This window comes from Argopecten irradians, chromosome 2 (assembly GCF_041381155.1).
Source record: "Argopecten irradians isolate NY chromosome 2, Ai_NY, whole genome shotgun sequence".
NCBI lineage: Eukaryota > Metazoa > Mollusca > Bivalvia > Pectinida > Pectinidae > Argopecten > Argopecten irradians.
Window position 1 is genome coordinate 48,279,449 of NC_091135.1, and position 13,854 is coordinate 48,293,302.

The 13,854-nt window shown below is 36.3% G+C and overlaps 1 long non-coding RNA gene across 1 annotated transcript in view; it reads left to right on the forward strand.

The window, feature by feature from the left end:
* Positions 1-8,290, forward strand: part of LOC138315757 (uncharacterized) — an 89,443-nt gene extending 81,153 nt beyond the window's left edge. Inside the window, exon 3 of the long non-coding RNA XR_011207521.1 lies at positions 8,181-8,290. This is a non-coding gene — a long non-coding RNA (uncharacterized lncRNA). The remainder of the gene's footprint in view (positions 1-8,180) is intronic.
* Positions 8,291-13,854: the final 5,564 nt, after the last annotated feature.

The following is a 13,854-nucleotide window of genomic DNA, read 5'->3' on the forward strand; positions in this document are numbered from 1 at the left end:
ATTATATATATCTTTCCATGTTTCTTGATCGTAGTCAAAAGAGGTTCCCCATTTAGCTTGACCAGTTATTACAGTATTGTTTTTGACAAGTGCTCTATAAAAATCTTGGACTCCACAAATGTTTTTCAGTATAATTTCAAGACTAAAAGGAATAATTGGATAAAATAGTATTTCATTTGGTAAATTTATATTCTTCAGATACTTTTTAATGCTGGATATCAGTCCATTATATTGAAGATAATTACTTATTACACCATAACTATTACAAAATTCATCATATGTAAGGAATGAACATGGAGAAACACTTTTTAACAGGTCTTGTATAATTGAAATTCCCTTTCTAAACCATGATTGGTAGAAAATCGTTTTATTTCCAACAGTAATGTTTTTATTGTACCAAATTGGTGTCTTAAGAACAGAGTGTTTTTCCGCTTCTAATTGATTATCCTTTATTCTTAGTTTGAACCATGCTGTAAATACATCCTTCCAAAAATCATTCTTACAATTACATAAAAATTTTATTCAGATATTCACTTCCACAGTTTGCCAGATAAAGAAAGTTTACTTTAGTTTTTAGAATCATTTGCCATTTACCATTTGATCTAAAAATTCTTCTTATCCACCCTATCTTTAACGAGTCTATAAACGATGAAAGATGAATCATTTTCAAACCTCCATCTATATAATTTTGGATAACTACATCTCGCTTAACTTTATCTGAGTTGCTATTCCAAAGAAAATTAAAAAGAACTGTGTTAAGATGTTTTACAAAATTTTCATCTGGATTTGGAAGTGAAATAAAAAGATGATTTAACTGAGAAATTAAGAGAGATTTTATGATACACACTCTACCAATAGGAGATATTTTCCTTTTGTTCCATGTTTGTATTAAATTTTTTAGTTTACATAATTTTTTATCAAAGTTCATTTTTGGTATTTTATGAAGATCAACATGAAAGTCAATACCAAGAAGTGTAAATTTAGTAACTCCCCATTGTAAGTTCAAGCTCGGAATAAGTGTATCATTACTATACTTTTTACTGCCTATCCAAATAACCTGTGATTTTCCTGTATTTATTTTAAGTCCTGAAATTTTGGCATAAATATTTAATTCTGTAACAGCTGCCTTCAAAGAGTTTTCAGATCCATCAAGTATTAGAGAAGTGTCATCAGCATATTGAGAATTTAAAATACTACAATTTTCTATATTTATACCAACAATGTTTCTGTGTTATTTCTAATACGAATAGCTAAGACTTCCGCACAGATGATAAAAATATAAGGAGCGATTGGATCGCCTTGACGACAACCGCGCATAATATTAAAAAATGAAGACAAATTACCTCCTTGATTAATTGCAGAGCTAGCATTATGATGTAAAACTTTTATCCAATTTCTTAAACTATTTCCAAAATTAAAGTATATTAGAGTTTTATCAATAAATTTCCAGGAAACGGAGTCAAAAGCTTTTTCGAAATCAATTATTAACAACATTCCAGGGATATCATATTCCTCAGTGTATTGCATAATGTCATAAATTAATCTTGTATTTTCTCCTAAATATCGTCCAGAAATAAAACCTGTCTGGTCTGAATTCAAAATTTTACCCAAAATATTTTTAATCCTGTTAGCTATTGTCCCAGAAGCTATTTTATATACAATGTTTAATAAAGAAATTGGACGCCAGTTTTTTAATAAAGTATTTTGATTTGTTTGGCTTTGGAATACAGGTGATAATGCCCTGACGTTGTGTGATTGAAAGTTGACCATTTAAGTACCCATAATTAATAGAACGAACAACGAAAAACCCCAATTTACTCCAAAAACATTTGAAAAACTCTGAAGTGTATCCATCCGATCCCGGACTTTTATTATTTTTCATATTTTTAAGAGTTGTTGATGCTTCTTCAAACGTTATTAGACCCTCCATACTCGAAGATTCTGTATTATTTAATTTTGGAACTTCACAACCTTCTAAAAATTCTTCTAAATCTACTTCCTCAATGTTCTTGTCAACAGAGTATAATTGTTCATAAAAGGATTTAACTTCACTAAGAATTTCATCTTGATTAGTGATAAACTCTCCATTTTCTTTCTCAAGTTTTGGAATAATTTTTGATACATAATTTCTACTTTCTAGATTTAAAAAATATTGTGTAGGCTTTTCCCCTTCCTCTATCCATAAAGCTTTTGACCGAATTACACTACCTTTAAGTTTTTCCAAACGAATCTCTTCTAATTCCTTCTTTTTTCTATTCAATTCATCTAGATCTATATCAACAGTAGTTTGATTTTCAAGTTTACTAATATCTTCTTTCAGATTGTTTTCTCTTAAATTCTTTTGTTTCTTTTTAAAAGATGAATATGATATTGTTCTTCCTCTTATTTCCATTAAAAGTGTCTCAAGAAAGAGTTGATCATTTATTATAAATTGTAGGCTGCTATCCTGAATATTATCAATAGAGTCAAGATTATATATTGGCAGACAGTACTGTGCTTTTACAGATTTAATTGTATTGTTTACCAGGTTCAAATATTCTTGATCATGTAATAATGAGTTGTTAAATTTCCAAAGCCCTTTACCTTTTTTGAAGTCATAAAATTTTAAAACAATCTTTGGAAAAGAATGATCAGACCTATACCCTGCATCAATATTTGCTTCAGAAACACTTGACAATATATTTCGAGAAACAAGAAAAAAATCTAATCTTGATTGTTTTACAGGTGAATGTTTTCGCCATGTATAACGTTTCAAATTTGTATGCTGTTCCCTAAAAACATCTACCATATCTAAATTTTCTATTAAATTTAAAACTTTTCTCTCTAGCCTTTGGATTATTGATTTTTTTATAGCTTTTGTCATAGTCCAGCTCAGGGTCAATAACTAAGTTAAAATCACCACAGATTATATATTTATCATTATTAAAGTCAAGGATAGTATCTTCCACTCTTGTAAAAAAATCAGGACAATCGGAGTTTGGACCATAAATATTGATTAATGTTATATTTTTACCTTCAATTTCCAAGTCTAATGCTAAAAAATTACCAGACGAGTCTATCTTTTCCTTTTTGATCCTGCAATCAAAATTATTGTTAATTAGTACAGCAACACCCCGTGAGTTAGATTTAAAAGAATTGAAATGACAGTTATAACCCCATTCATTGCGTATTAGTATTTCCTTTTCTTTGGTAAAATGTGTGTCTTGAATGCAGTATATATTATAACTTTTGTCTCTTAAATATGCAAAGACATCTTTACGCTTGAACTTATCCGACAGACCCTGACAGTTTGCTGATAGTATCTTGACACTCTCAACTAATTATGAAACCAAAGTTACAAAACATGCCCTCAACCCCAGTCAACAACTGTAGAATATACTAACACCAGTTTATGTAATATTGATGGACGTCATATCGGTCAATTGGGGTTTTTCTTTTATAGAAATGGAATTTGAACCCTGTTCACTTGAACTTGTATGATTAATTCATACACTAATTTGAAGTGTTTTGTTGGCCTTGACTGAACCTTTAGCTGTTAGTTTATAACTATTGGTTCTGCTGGCTTTACTTTAACTGTGCCAGACACTGCTATATCATTAGTGCAGGGCCCCACCCCCACCCCCTAATGTCTTGTCACTCCTGTCATATAAATGACTTATACAAGCCTGTACTCTGCATTGCAAGGAAGGAGATATTTATCACATGTTTTAGGTTTCACTTGTCAGCTGCTGGTTTAAGCATATACTTGTGCAATCTAGAAAGATTATTTTCATGTAGATTAAAGTAGTGTGTCACTTGTACTTTTAAGCAGAGATAATTTCTTTCTTGCGGATTTTACTTTATCTTGATAATCAGTATTAATTGTAAAAGTGCTGAGATGCTGTTTTACAAAACAAATCCAAAGCAGAGAACTTGGCAGCAGCATATTCAGTCATAGTCATCATATTTGTGTAAGATGAAAAAACAAGACAAAATATGTTGATAATGGAAATCATATGCATTGAGGTATTCTAAAACATGTACAAATTTGTGTAAACATCCTTGAGCATGGAATACCAGTGGGTTTTGGTTTGAAATATTTTAGTAAGAACCATCTGTGAAGATGGATGTGATATTGTGATATAATTACTGGGGAGATGAGGCTGCCAACCCTGGCTAACATTGGTGAGACATCCATTGGTATTGATGCTGGCTAGTTCATTTTGAATTGTAGTGTGAAAGATTCCAGATAGGCAGACATTCTCTAGATACAGTACAAATGCCAAAAAGGCTTAGCATCAGAATGCAATTAAGTAAACCCCAAAATCCTTTTCTGACATTCCTTTCCCTAGCATACCTGTATGCAGCATTTTATTTACCTATGTATGTAACCTGGATCCAATAACAGGAATATAATGAAACAAGCCTGCCTCAAACTACTTGTCAAAACCATGTTACAGGTCTGAGAAGTTGAAATGTAATAAACTATTATTTAGCAACCATTGTTATTCATTACAAAACTACACCCAAAAATAATCTTTTCTACCATACGTTTTTATAGCAATAACCTGAATTTAATCATTGATTGTTTAAAATTTGCCTAAAAGAAGCTTCTGTGTTAATTTTGTCATTTATTTAATTTAAACAATTTTAATGGTTAATTTAAGATGAAAATGGTTAATTTGAAGCCAAAAGTAGTAGTTTACAAGCAGCATAAGTCTCCATTATAATTTGAGACAAAATTTTAAGAAATTAGAAGTTATATTTTTACCTATCTGTATAGAAAACACTTGACATGTTGAGTCCTGCAGATAGGGTCAATGTCCTATTACTGTCCCCACTGCATGATTGTAAAGGTTAACTAAATTTTGGATATTTGCTGTTCTTGCTGAAAGACCTGAAGAATGGCAAAAAATTTATCTTAATTTGATACAAATGCATTATAATGAAGTCTCAAGTCATACCAGAATATAAGAAATCACGTGCAATATATTTGACAGAAAGTGAGATCAACATTCACTTCTTCAAAAGTTTGATGAGACCCTTTGGGTCTCCTGCTGTTTCAGAAAGACAGCACTGTAAAGAAGGCAATAGTGTCTCTATCACATAGAGACACACCAACATATTGTTGATTGTTATACCCCTATAAAATCGTTTCTATATAATTCTTTATAAACTCTATTGGCAAAAATGCCAATAAATGAACTTTCGTCGAGCAGTTCAAAGAACTGTTAAAATCGACTGTTAAGGTCAAACAACAAACTTTAGGTATAACTGACCTTTCAAAACAATTTGATGTCTAATACTATGGCGTGATGACTCTAGTTGGCATTCTTCAGTAAAGAAATCTTTATATTTGTGAAGTTTAATTAATTCTACCATCAAATTGAATTACCTGGTGAGGGGATAGTTAAGTAATGCCCCTTTCAACCAGGTTATTCTGAGGACACCCATGGGCCTTGGGCAACAGTTTGTCTTCGGGTCCAACAAATCATTTGTTGCCCTCAATCTCTGTCAACAACTGTATATTGTCTCCTAGGATACACTGTACATACACAGTCAAAACATTCACTGTATTGAGGTTGTCCTTAAAAACAAACCAATGTATTACATGTCTTATAATTACACAGGAGTAACATTTCCATTATATGCTAGCTGTTTGTAACTAATTATTCTGAAATTCATATTTGTTTTGACTTAGGAAATACCCAGCACTTCTGACTTTTTAAGGAAATACCCAGTACGTCTATCTTGTTAAACGCATTCAACCATGAACCTAGAGTTTTTATAGATCTGCATGTTTTTATTGGCGAACTGTTTTCAAGGTCAGTTATACCTTTGTTGCTGTGTGGAGTAATTGAAGGATTGGATTACCATGGCATCAGTTTGACAGAGTCATTTGATATGGGTGTGTGGGGACTTTCATTTAAACATATTGAATACAGGGATACAGTCGTGCAGAATAGCTGCACATCATTCCTCATGTTTCTGCACAAACGGAAGTTTTGACATTGGCTTACATGTTACGTAATTACATCTCTAAAATTGCATTTCTAAAAAAAAATTGAATTGAAATTTTGACCAAGCCCATTTTCACTGAGAGAGCGAGGGATGTTATAGCATAGTCATCTCTAATGCCTGGATAAGATCCTTGTGTGGAATGAATTGGGAATTAAAATTGTTTGTATCCAACAACTTGAGGTGGTATTTTACTTAAACGGAACAGATCTTAATAAGAGTGCATAAAAATGCTACATACTACTTGACAAAAATGGAGGAAAAAGTCTGCTGAAGAGTTTTAAAACTGCAGGATTTTGTTGTATGCACATTTGTATCGGTGTTTCACTGTTGGAATGTTGCAGTGCTAAATATCCCATGTTATATTTTGTACATTCCATGTTTATGTGTACAAACCTAGATATGTTGTAGCATTTTAGAGGTTTTACACTTTGTATTTGTATTAAGCTAACCTAACTAGTGTTTGAGCGAATCTGATCTGCACTCCAAACACCTGTTTCTATACCTGATAGGATGTACGCTGACAGTCTCCTCTTTCCTGATTGCCTTCTGTTGGCTGTTTAATTTTGTTTAGATAATTTAACAAATTGAAACGAAATTTGGCTGTTGGTTGCTCAAATTTCTGTTACGTCTATTATTCAAGAATTGATTGTTAAAATTTACATGGAAATGCAGGTAAAGCTTGGATCCTATTGTAAGCAGATTTGGTTGGATCTACTTTCAAAATCAACACCAGAATATCCTTCCAATTACAACAGCTGCTGAAAACAATAAAACTCTCTAGTCATTTAGAAAAAAAAATCTGTAAAATAGTGGTAGGAAGGCCATATGTTAAAAATACTATATTTATAGTCAGTTTGACTTTTAGCAAGACCAATCCGTAGAAATCATTTGTGCACATATATGTGTAGACATTGTTCAAATTGTGTATAAGTGTAGGGGGGGTTACTTTACTTGTCCATCCCTAAGGACATTTGAACTCTTCTGGTTCTAAAGGTGGAAGGGTTGATTTTAAAATTGCAGGGGTCAAATGCCTTTGAATTCTTTTTGTGGAGTTTTCTTGTTTTTGTCGATACAAGGTGACAGGCTTGAATTGTTCTGTAGTAGGATTTGATACTAAAAAGAGAGTGTTTTTGGAGATGTTTAGATGTCTGTAAAATGTGTCAGATGTTATTGTTAATTATATTTGTACAAATTTGTTTTTTGTGATCTCTATACCTATATATATTCTAGGACATCTCTAATACCATCAATATTCATCAACATGCAAGCTGAAAGATATATACAGCTGTCTACCAAGCATTTGTGAACTATTCCACACACAACTTAGTACCTTAGTAGGGTGTTATTAAAATATCTGTGTTCTGTTATCAGTTGTTATAAATATGTACATGTGATCAGACAGTGGAGATTGTGTATAAAACTGGTATCTCATCGTGGCATTCATGATAACCTATTTAAAGCTCCTCTCTACTACGAAAGGAGTTGTTACGCTGCAATTAATTTCTTTTTCACTAAAATCAAGGATTTCGGAATTTCAAGTTATGGTTATCAAAGAGTTCATCACATCACCATGGAAAGTTTTTAATTCACTGCCATACAAAAACACCTGTACCTGTATGTCTTTACCCTGGATGCCTAGAACAGTCGGTGTAATTGCATCCTGAGTTACGAATGGCCCAATTTGTTTTTATCTGACCAATTGACCTGTATGTCTGGTGTATGTCTGACAGGCTGTGACCCTGACATTCCCATTGCTTGTTCAGGATTTGTTATAATTGGGGTATTCACAGATATGACTGTGTATCCTCAGGTACAGTACAACATGGCTATAACAAACCTCTAGGGACCAGCAAAACCACTTTGTTATAAGCACAGTTTGTTATACACATTACAAACCTTAATGGAAAATGAAAAATACTACCTTATAGCAATGACTTTGCTGTATGTTCGTTATAAACATGTTTTACTGTTTATGTCATAAGAAAGAATGTCTGAAATTATTTTACATGGGCTGTCTTATTGTTGATTTGAAGGTTCAAGATTTTAAAGTTATTTCATAATTGTGATTATTCGAAACAAGGCTTCAATCTTTAATAAAAGACATGTAAAATAAAGAGTGAAATGAATAATTAATTTTGATTGTGTCTAATTATGCTAATGTTCTTTTCCTTTTTTTGCAGCAGTGTGTAGTTTCAACTATTCAGAAAGGACCGTATTCAAGCACTGTCATTGGAATATCAACAAAAGGATTCGCCAAGTGTATATAAAAAATACATGCACCTGTTAACACTACTAGAACTCAATTCTCACCGATTCATTGGCTTTCAGCCACATATAGGTCCTGCAAGCTCAACGGACCCTAATTTTCATTTACCCAATTCCCAATCATCAGCATCAACGTTGTTGTACCGTCGTCGTCGTCTGCGTAGTTTCACCTATTGCAGCCTACTTGTTATAAGATTTTCAACACGTCTTTCAGAAAGTGAGGATAGTATATTTATGGGAGGAGAATGTTTTCACCTATTCCAGAAAGGTTTCACCTATTCCTGTGTGTGTGTATACCACACTCCCTGACTGTGTTTGTTAGTACACACTCCAAGACTGTGTGTTTGTGTAGTACGCGACTCCCAGACTGTGATATGGTTGTATCACACTACTGTGTGTTGTGTTACACACGCCCAGGACTGTGTGTTGTGCCGTTTTAGAAACATACTCCCAGAAAGGTTCGTATAGTAACTACTCTGGACTGTGTGTTGTGTAGTACACACTCCCAGACTGTGTGTGTTGTGTAGTACTTACTACTAGAGCTGTGTGTTGTGTAGTAATAATTACCTAGGAATGTGTGTTGTATTCAGTACATACTCCCAAGACAATGTGTTGTTGTAATACACACTCCCACGGACTGTCAGTGTTGTGTAGTACACACTCCAGACTGTGGTGTGTAGTACACACTCCCAGACTGTGTATTGTGTAGTACCAACTCTCCCAAAAATGTGTGTTGTATTGTACACATCTCCCAAACTGTGTGTTGTATCTGTACACACTCCCAGACTGTGTGTTGTGTAGTTACACACTCCCAGACTGTGTGTTGTTGTTAGAGAACACATCTCCCACATGTGTTTGTGTGTGTTGTATAGTACACACTCCTACCAGACTGTGTGTTTTGTCGTATACTCGCCCAGACTGTGTGTTGTGTAGTACACGGCTCTCCAAGACTGTGTCGTTGTGTAGAACAACACTCCAGTACTGTGTGTTGTGTAGTACACACTCCCAAACTGTTTCGTGCTTGTATAGACTGTGTGTTGTGTAGTACACTTTCCCAGACTGTGTGTTGTGTAGTACACACTCCCAGACTGTGTGTTGTGTAGTAACACACTCCCAGACTGTGTGTTGTTAGTACACACATACTCCCAGACTGTGTGTTGTGTAGTACATACTCCCAGGACTTGTGTTTGTGTAGGTACACACTCTCCCAGACTGTGTGTTGTGTAGTACACCACTCCCAGACTGTGTGTTGTGTTAGTACATACTCCTAGACTGTGTGTTGTGTAGTACATAGTCTCCCAGACTGTGTACTACACACTCCCAGACTGTTGTTATAGTACACACACTCCCAGACAAGTGTGTTGTGTAGTACACACTACTCCAGACTGTGTGTTGTGTAGTACACACTCCCAGACTGTGTGTTGTGTAGTACACACTCCCAGACTGTGTGTTGTGTAGTACACACTCCCAGACTGTGTGTTGTATAGTACACACTCCCAGACTGTGTGTTGTGTAGTACACACTCCCAGACTGTGTGTTGTGTAGTACACACTCCCAGACTGTGTGTTGTGTAGTACACACTCCCAGACTGTGTGTTGTGTAGTACACACTCCCAGACTGTGTGTTGTGTAGTACACACTCCCAGACTGTGTGTTGTGTAGTACACACTCCCAGACTGTGTGTTGTGTAGTACATACTCCCAGACTGTGTGTTGTGTAGTACACACTCCCAGACTGTGTGTTGTGTAGTACACACTCCCAGACTGTGTGTTGTGTAGTACACACTCCCAGACTGTGTGTTGTGTAGTACACACTCCCAGACTGTGTTGGTATAGTAACACTCCCAGACTGTGTGTTGTGTAGTACATAACTCCCAGACTGTGTGTTGTGTAGTACACACTCCCAGACTGTGTGTTGTGTAGTACACACTCCCAGACTGTGTGTTGTGTAGTACACACTCCCAGACTGTGTTGTTGTGTAGTACACACTCCCAGACTGTGTGTTGTGTAGTACACACTCCCAGACTGTGTGTTGTGTAGTACACACTCCCACTGTGTGCTGTGTAGGACTGTGTGTTGTGTGTAGTACACACTCCCAGACTGTGTGTTGTGTAGTACACACTCCCCTGTGTGTTGTATAGAAACACACTGTGTGTTGTATAACTGTGTGGTTGTGTAGTACACTCCAGACTGTGGTGTGTAGTACGCACTCCCAGACTTGTGTTGTGTAGTACATATCCCCAAACTGTGTTGTATAGTACACACTCCCAGACTGTGTGTTGTGTAGTACGAATACACTCCCAGACTGTGTGTTGTATAGTACACACGTCCCAGACTGTGTGTTGTTGTTAGTACACACACCCAGACTGTGTGTTGTGTAGTACACACTCCCAGACTGTGTGTTGTGTAGTACACGCTCCCAGACTGTGTGTTGTGTAGTACACACTCCCAGACTGTGTGTTGTGTAGTACACACTCCCAGACTGTGTGTTGTGTAGTACACACTTCCCAGATACTGTGTGTTGTGTAGTACACACTCCCAGACTGTGTGTTGTGTAGTAGTACACACTCCCAGACTGTGTGTTGTGTAGTACACACTCCCAGACTGTGTGTTGTGTAGTACACACTCCCAGACTGTGTGTTTTGTAGTACACACTTCCCAGACAGTGTGTTGGTGTAGTACATACTCCCAAACTGTGTTGTGTAGTACACACTCCCAGACTGTGTGTGTTATGTAGTACACACACCACCCTGTACTTTGTGTTGTGTAGTACACACACTCCCAGACTGTGTGTTGTGTAGTACACACTCCCAGACTGTGTGTGTTGTTATAGTACATACACTCCCAGACTGTGTGTTGTGTAGTACACACACCCAGACTGTGTGTTGTGTAGTACACACTCCCAGACTGTGTGTTGTTGTAGTACACACTCCCAGACTGTGTGTTGTGTAGTACACACTCCCAGACTGTGTGTTGTGTAGTACACACTCCCAGACTGTGTGTTGTGTAGTACACACTCCCAGACAGACTGTGTGTTGTGTAGTACACACAGTTCCAGATGTGTGTTGTGTAGTACACACTCGCCCAGACTGTGTGTTGTGTAGTACACACTCCCAGACTGTGTGTTGTGTAGTACACACACCCAGACTGTGTGTTGTGTAGTACACACTCCCAGACTGTGTGTTGTGTAGTAGTACACACACTCCCAGACTGTGTGTTGTGTAGTACACTACTCCCAGACTGTGTGTTGTGTAGTACACACTCCCAGACTGTGTGTTGTGTAGTACACACTCCCAGACTGTGTGTTGTGTAGTACACACTCCCAGACTGTGTGTTGTGTAGTACACACTCCCAGACTGTGTGTTGTGTAGTACACACTCCCAGACTGTGTGTTGTGTAGTACACACTCCCAGACTGTGTGTTGTGTAGTACACACTCCCAGACTGTGTGTTGTGTAGTACACACTCCCAGACTGTGTGTTGTGTAGTACACACTCCCAGACTGTGTGTTGTGTAGTACACACTCCCAGACTGTGTGTTGTATAGTACACACTCCCAGACTGTGTGTTGTGTAGTACACACTCCCAGACTGTGTGTTGTGTAGTACACACTCCCAGACTGTGTGTTGTGTAGTACACACTCCCAGACTGTGTGTTGTGTAGTACATACTCCCAGACTGTGTTGTATAGTACACACTCTCAGACTGTGTGTTGTGTAGTACACACTCCCAGACTGTGTGTTGTGTAGTACACACTCCCAGACTGTGTGTTGTGTAGTACACACTCCCAGACTGTGTGTTGTGTAGTACACACTCCCAGACTGTGTGTTGTGTAGTACACACTCCCAGACTGTGTGTGTTGTATAGTACACACTCCCAGACTGTGTGTTGTGTAGTACACACTCCCAGACTGTGTGTTGTGTAGTACACACTCCCAGACTGTGTGTTGTGTAGTACACACTCCCAGACTGTGTGTTGTGTAGTACACACTCCCAGACTGTGTGTTGTGTAGTACACACAGACTCCCAGACTGTGTGTTGTGTAGTACACACTCCCAGACTGTGTTGTGTAGTACACACTCTCAGTTTGTGTGTTGTGCATATTTTCAGACTGTGTGTGTTGTGCAAAACTTATTATTCCTTGGCTGTTTTGTAAAGCATACACTCTCTGACTATGTGTTGTGTAGCTCTCTCGATCCTAGACTGTGTGTTGTGTTTGAACCCCAATGTGACCCAAAGCCTCCCTTACAGTAGACTGTACCTTGCACACGAAAGTATGCACACTGCTCTGCTCTAGCTACGGAGGATTGTCTAGACACAGTAATTCCTTTAAAAACACTACCGGATCAATGTTGCCTTTGTCGGGAGAAGTCTGTGAAGTTTTAGAGATAGAAACAGTATTCTCCTCCAGACGTTGGGATCTTATGAATTGCATAATATAAGAGACTTTTTTTCCTGAGTAAATATTATTTCTCCTTCGAAAGTTTATGTTATAGAAGGTGTCATAGAATATGGAAATCAAATAGAGAATAACAATGAATGTTTGCAGAGAAAATGAATTAAAGTCATTCTCAAACATAAAATTTATTCAAGCAGACTGTGTAATATGTTAAGCAATGATGTATTTCACAGAATATGAGATCAAAGCAATAACTGAAATAATAAAAACTCATATACTCAGAATTTCAATTTGTTCACGATTGTCATTAAGATTTTGATTTTATCATCAAAGCATTAAAAACTGAACATGATGATTCAAAGCATTTCAATTTTACTACACTTTTCGACAATTAAGGATTAAATCTATTAATTTCTTGCACAACCCAACTTCATCTGTTTAAAGAGAAAGTGACGTTGGAAGAGAACATCGCAATATTGATTGTAAAACATCAGGGTCAGTGATTTAACTGGTTGTAAAACATTGACTTTGATGTTAAAACATCAGAGTCAATGTTTTATCTGATTGTAAAACATCAGAATCAATGTTTTACATATTTATACATCAAAGTCAACAAGTTTACTTATTGTACAACATCAGAGTCAATGTTTTACCTGATTGTACAACATCAGAGTCAATGTTTTACCTGATTGTACAACATCAGAGTCAATGTTTTACCTGATTGTACAACATCAGAGTCAATGTTTTACCATATTTATACATCAAAGTCAACAAGTTTACTTATTGTAAAACATCAGAATCAATGTTTTACCTGATTGTACAACATCAGAGTCAATGTTTTACATATTTATACATCAAAGTCAACAAGTTTACTTATTGTACATCATCAGAGTCAATTTTTTACCTGATTGTACAACATCAAGTGTTTTACCTGATTTACAACACAGAGTCAATGTTTTACTGATTGTAAACATCAGAGTCAATGTTTTACCTGATTGTACAACATCAGAGTCAATGTTTTTACCTGATTGTACAACATCAGAGTCAATGTTTTTACCTGATTGTACAACATCAGAGTCAATGTTTTACCTGATTGTACAACATCAGAGTCAATGTTTTACCTGATTGTACAACATCAGAGTCAATGTTTTACCTGATTGTACAACATCAGAGTCAATGTTTTACCTGATTGTACA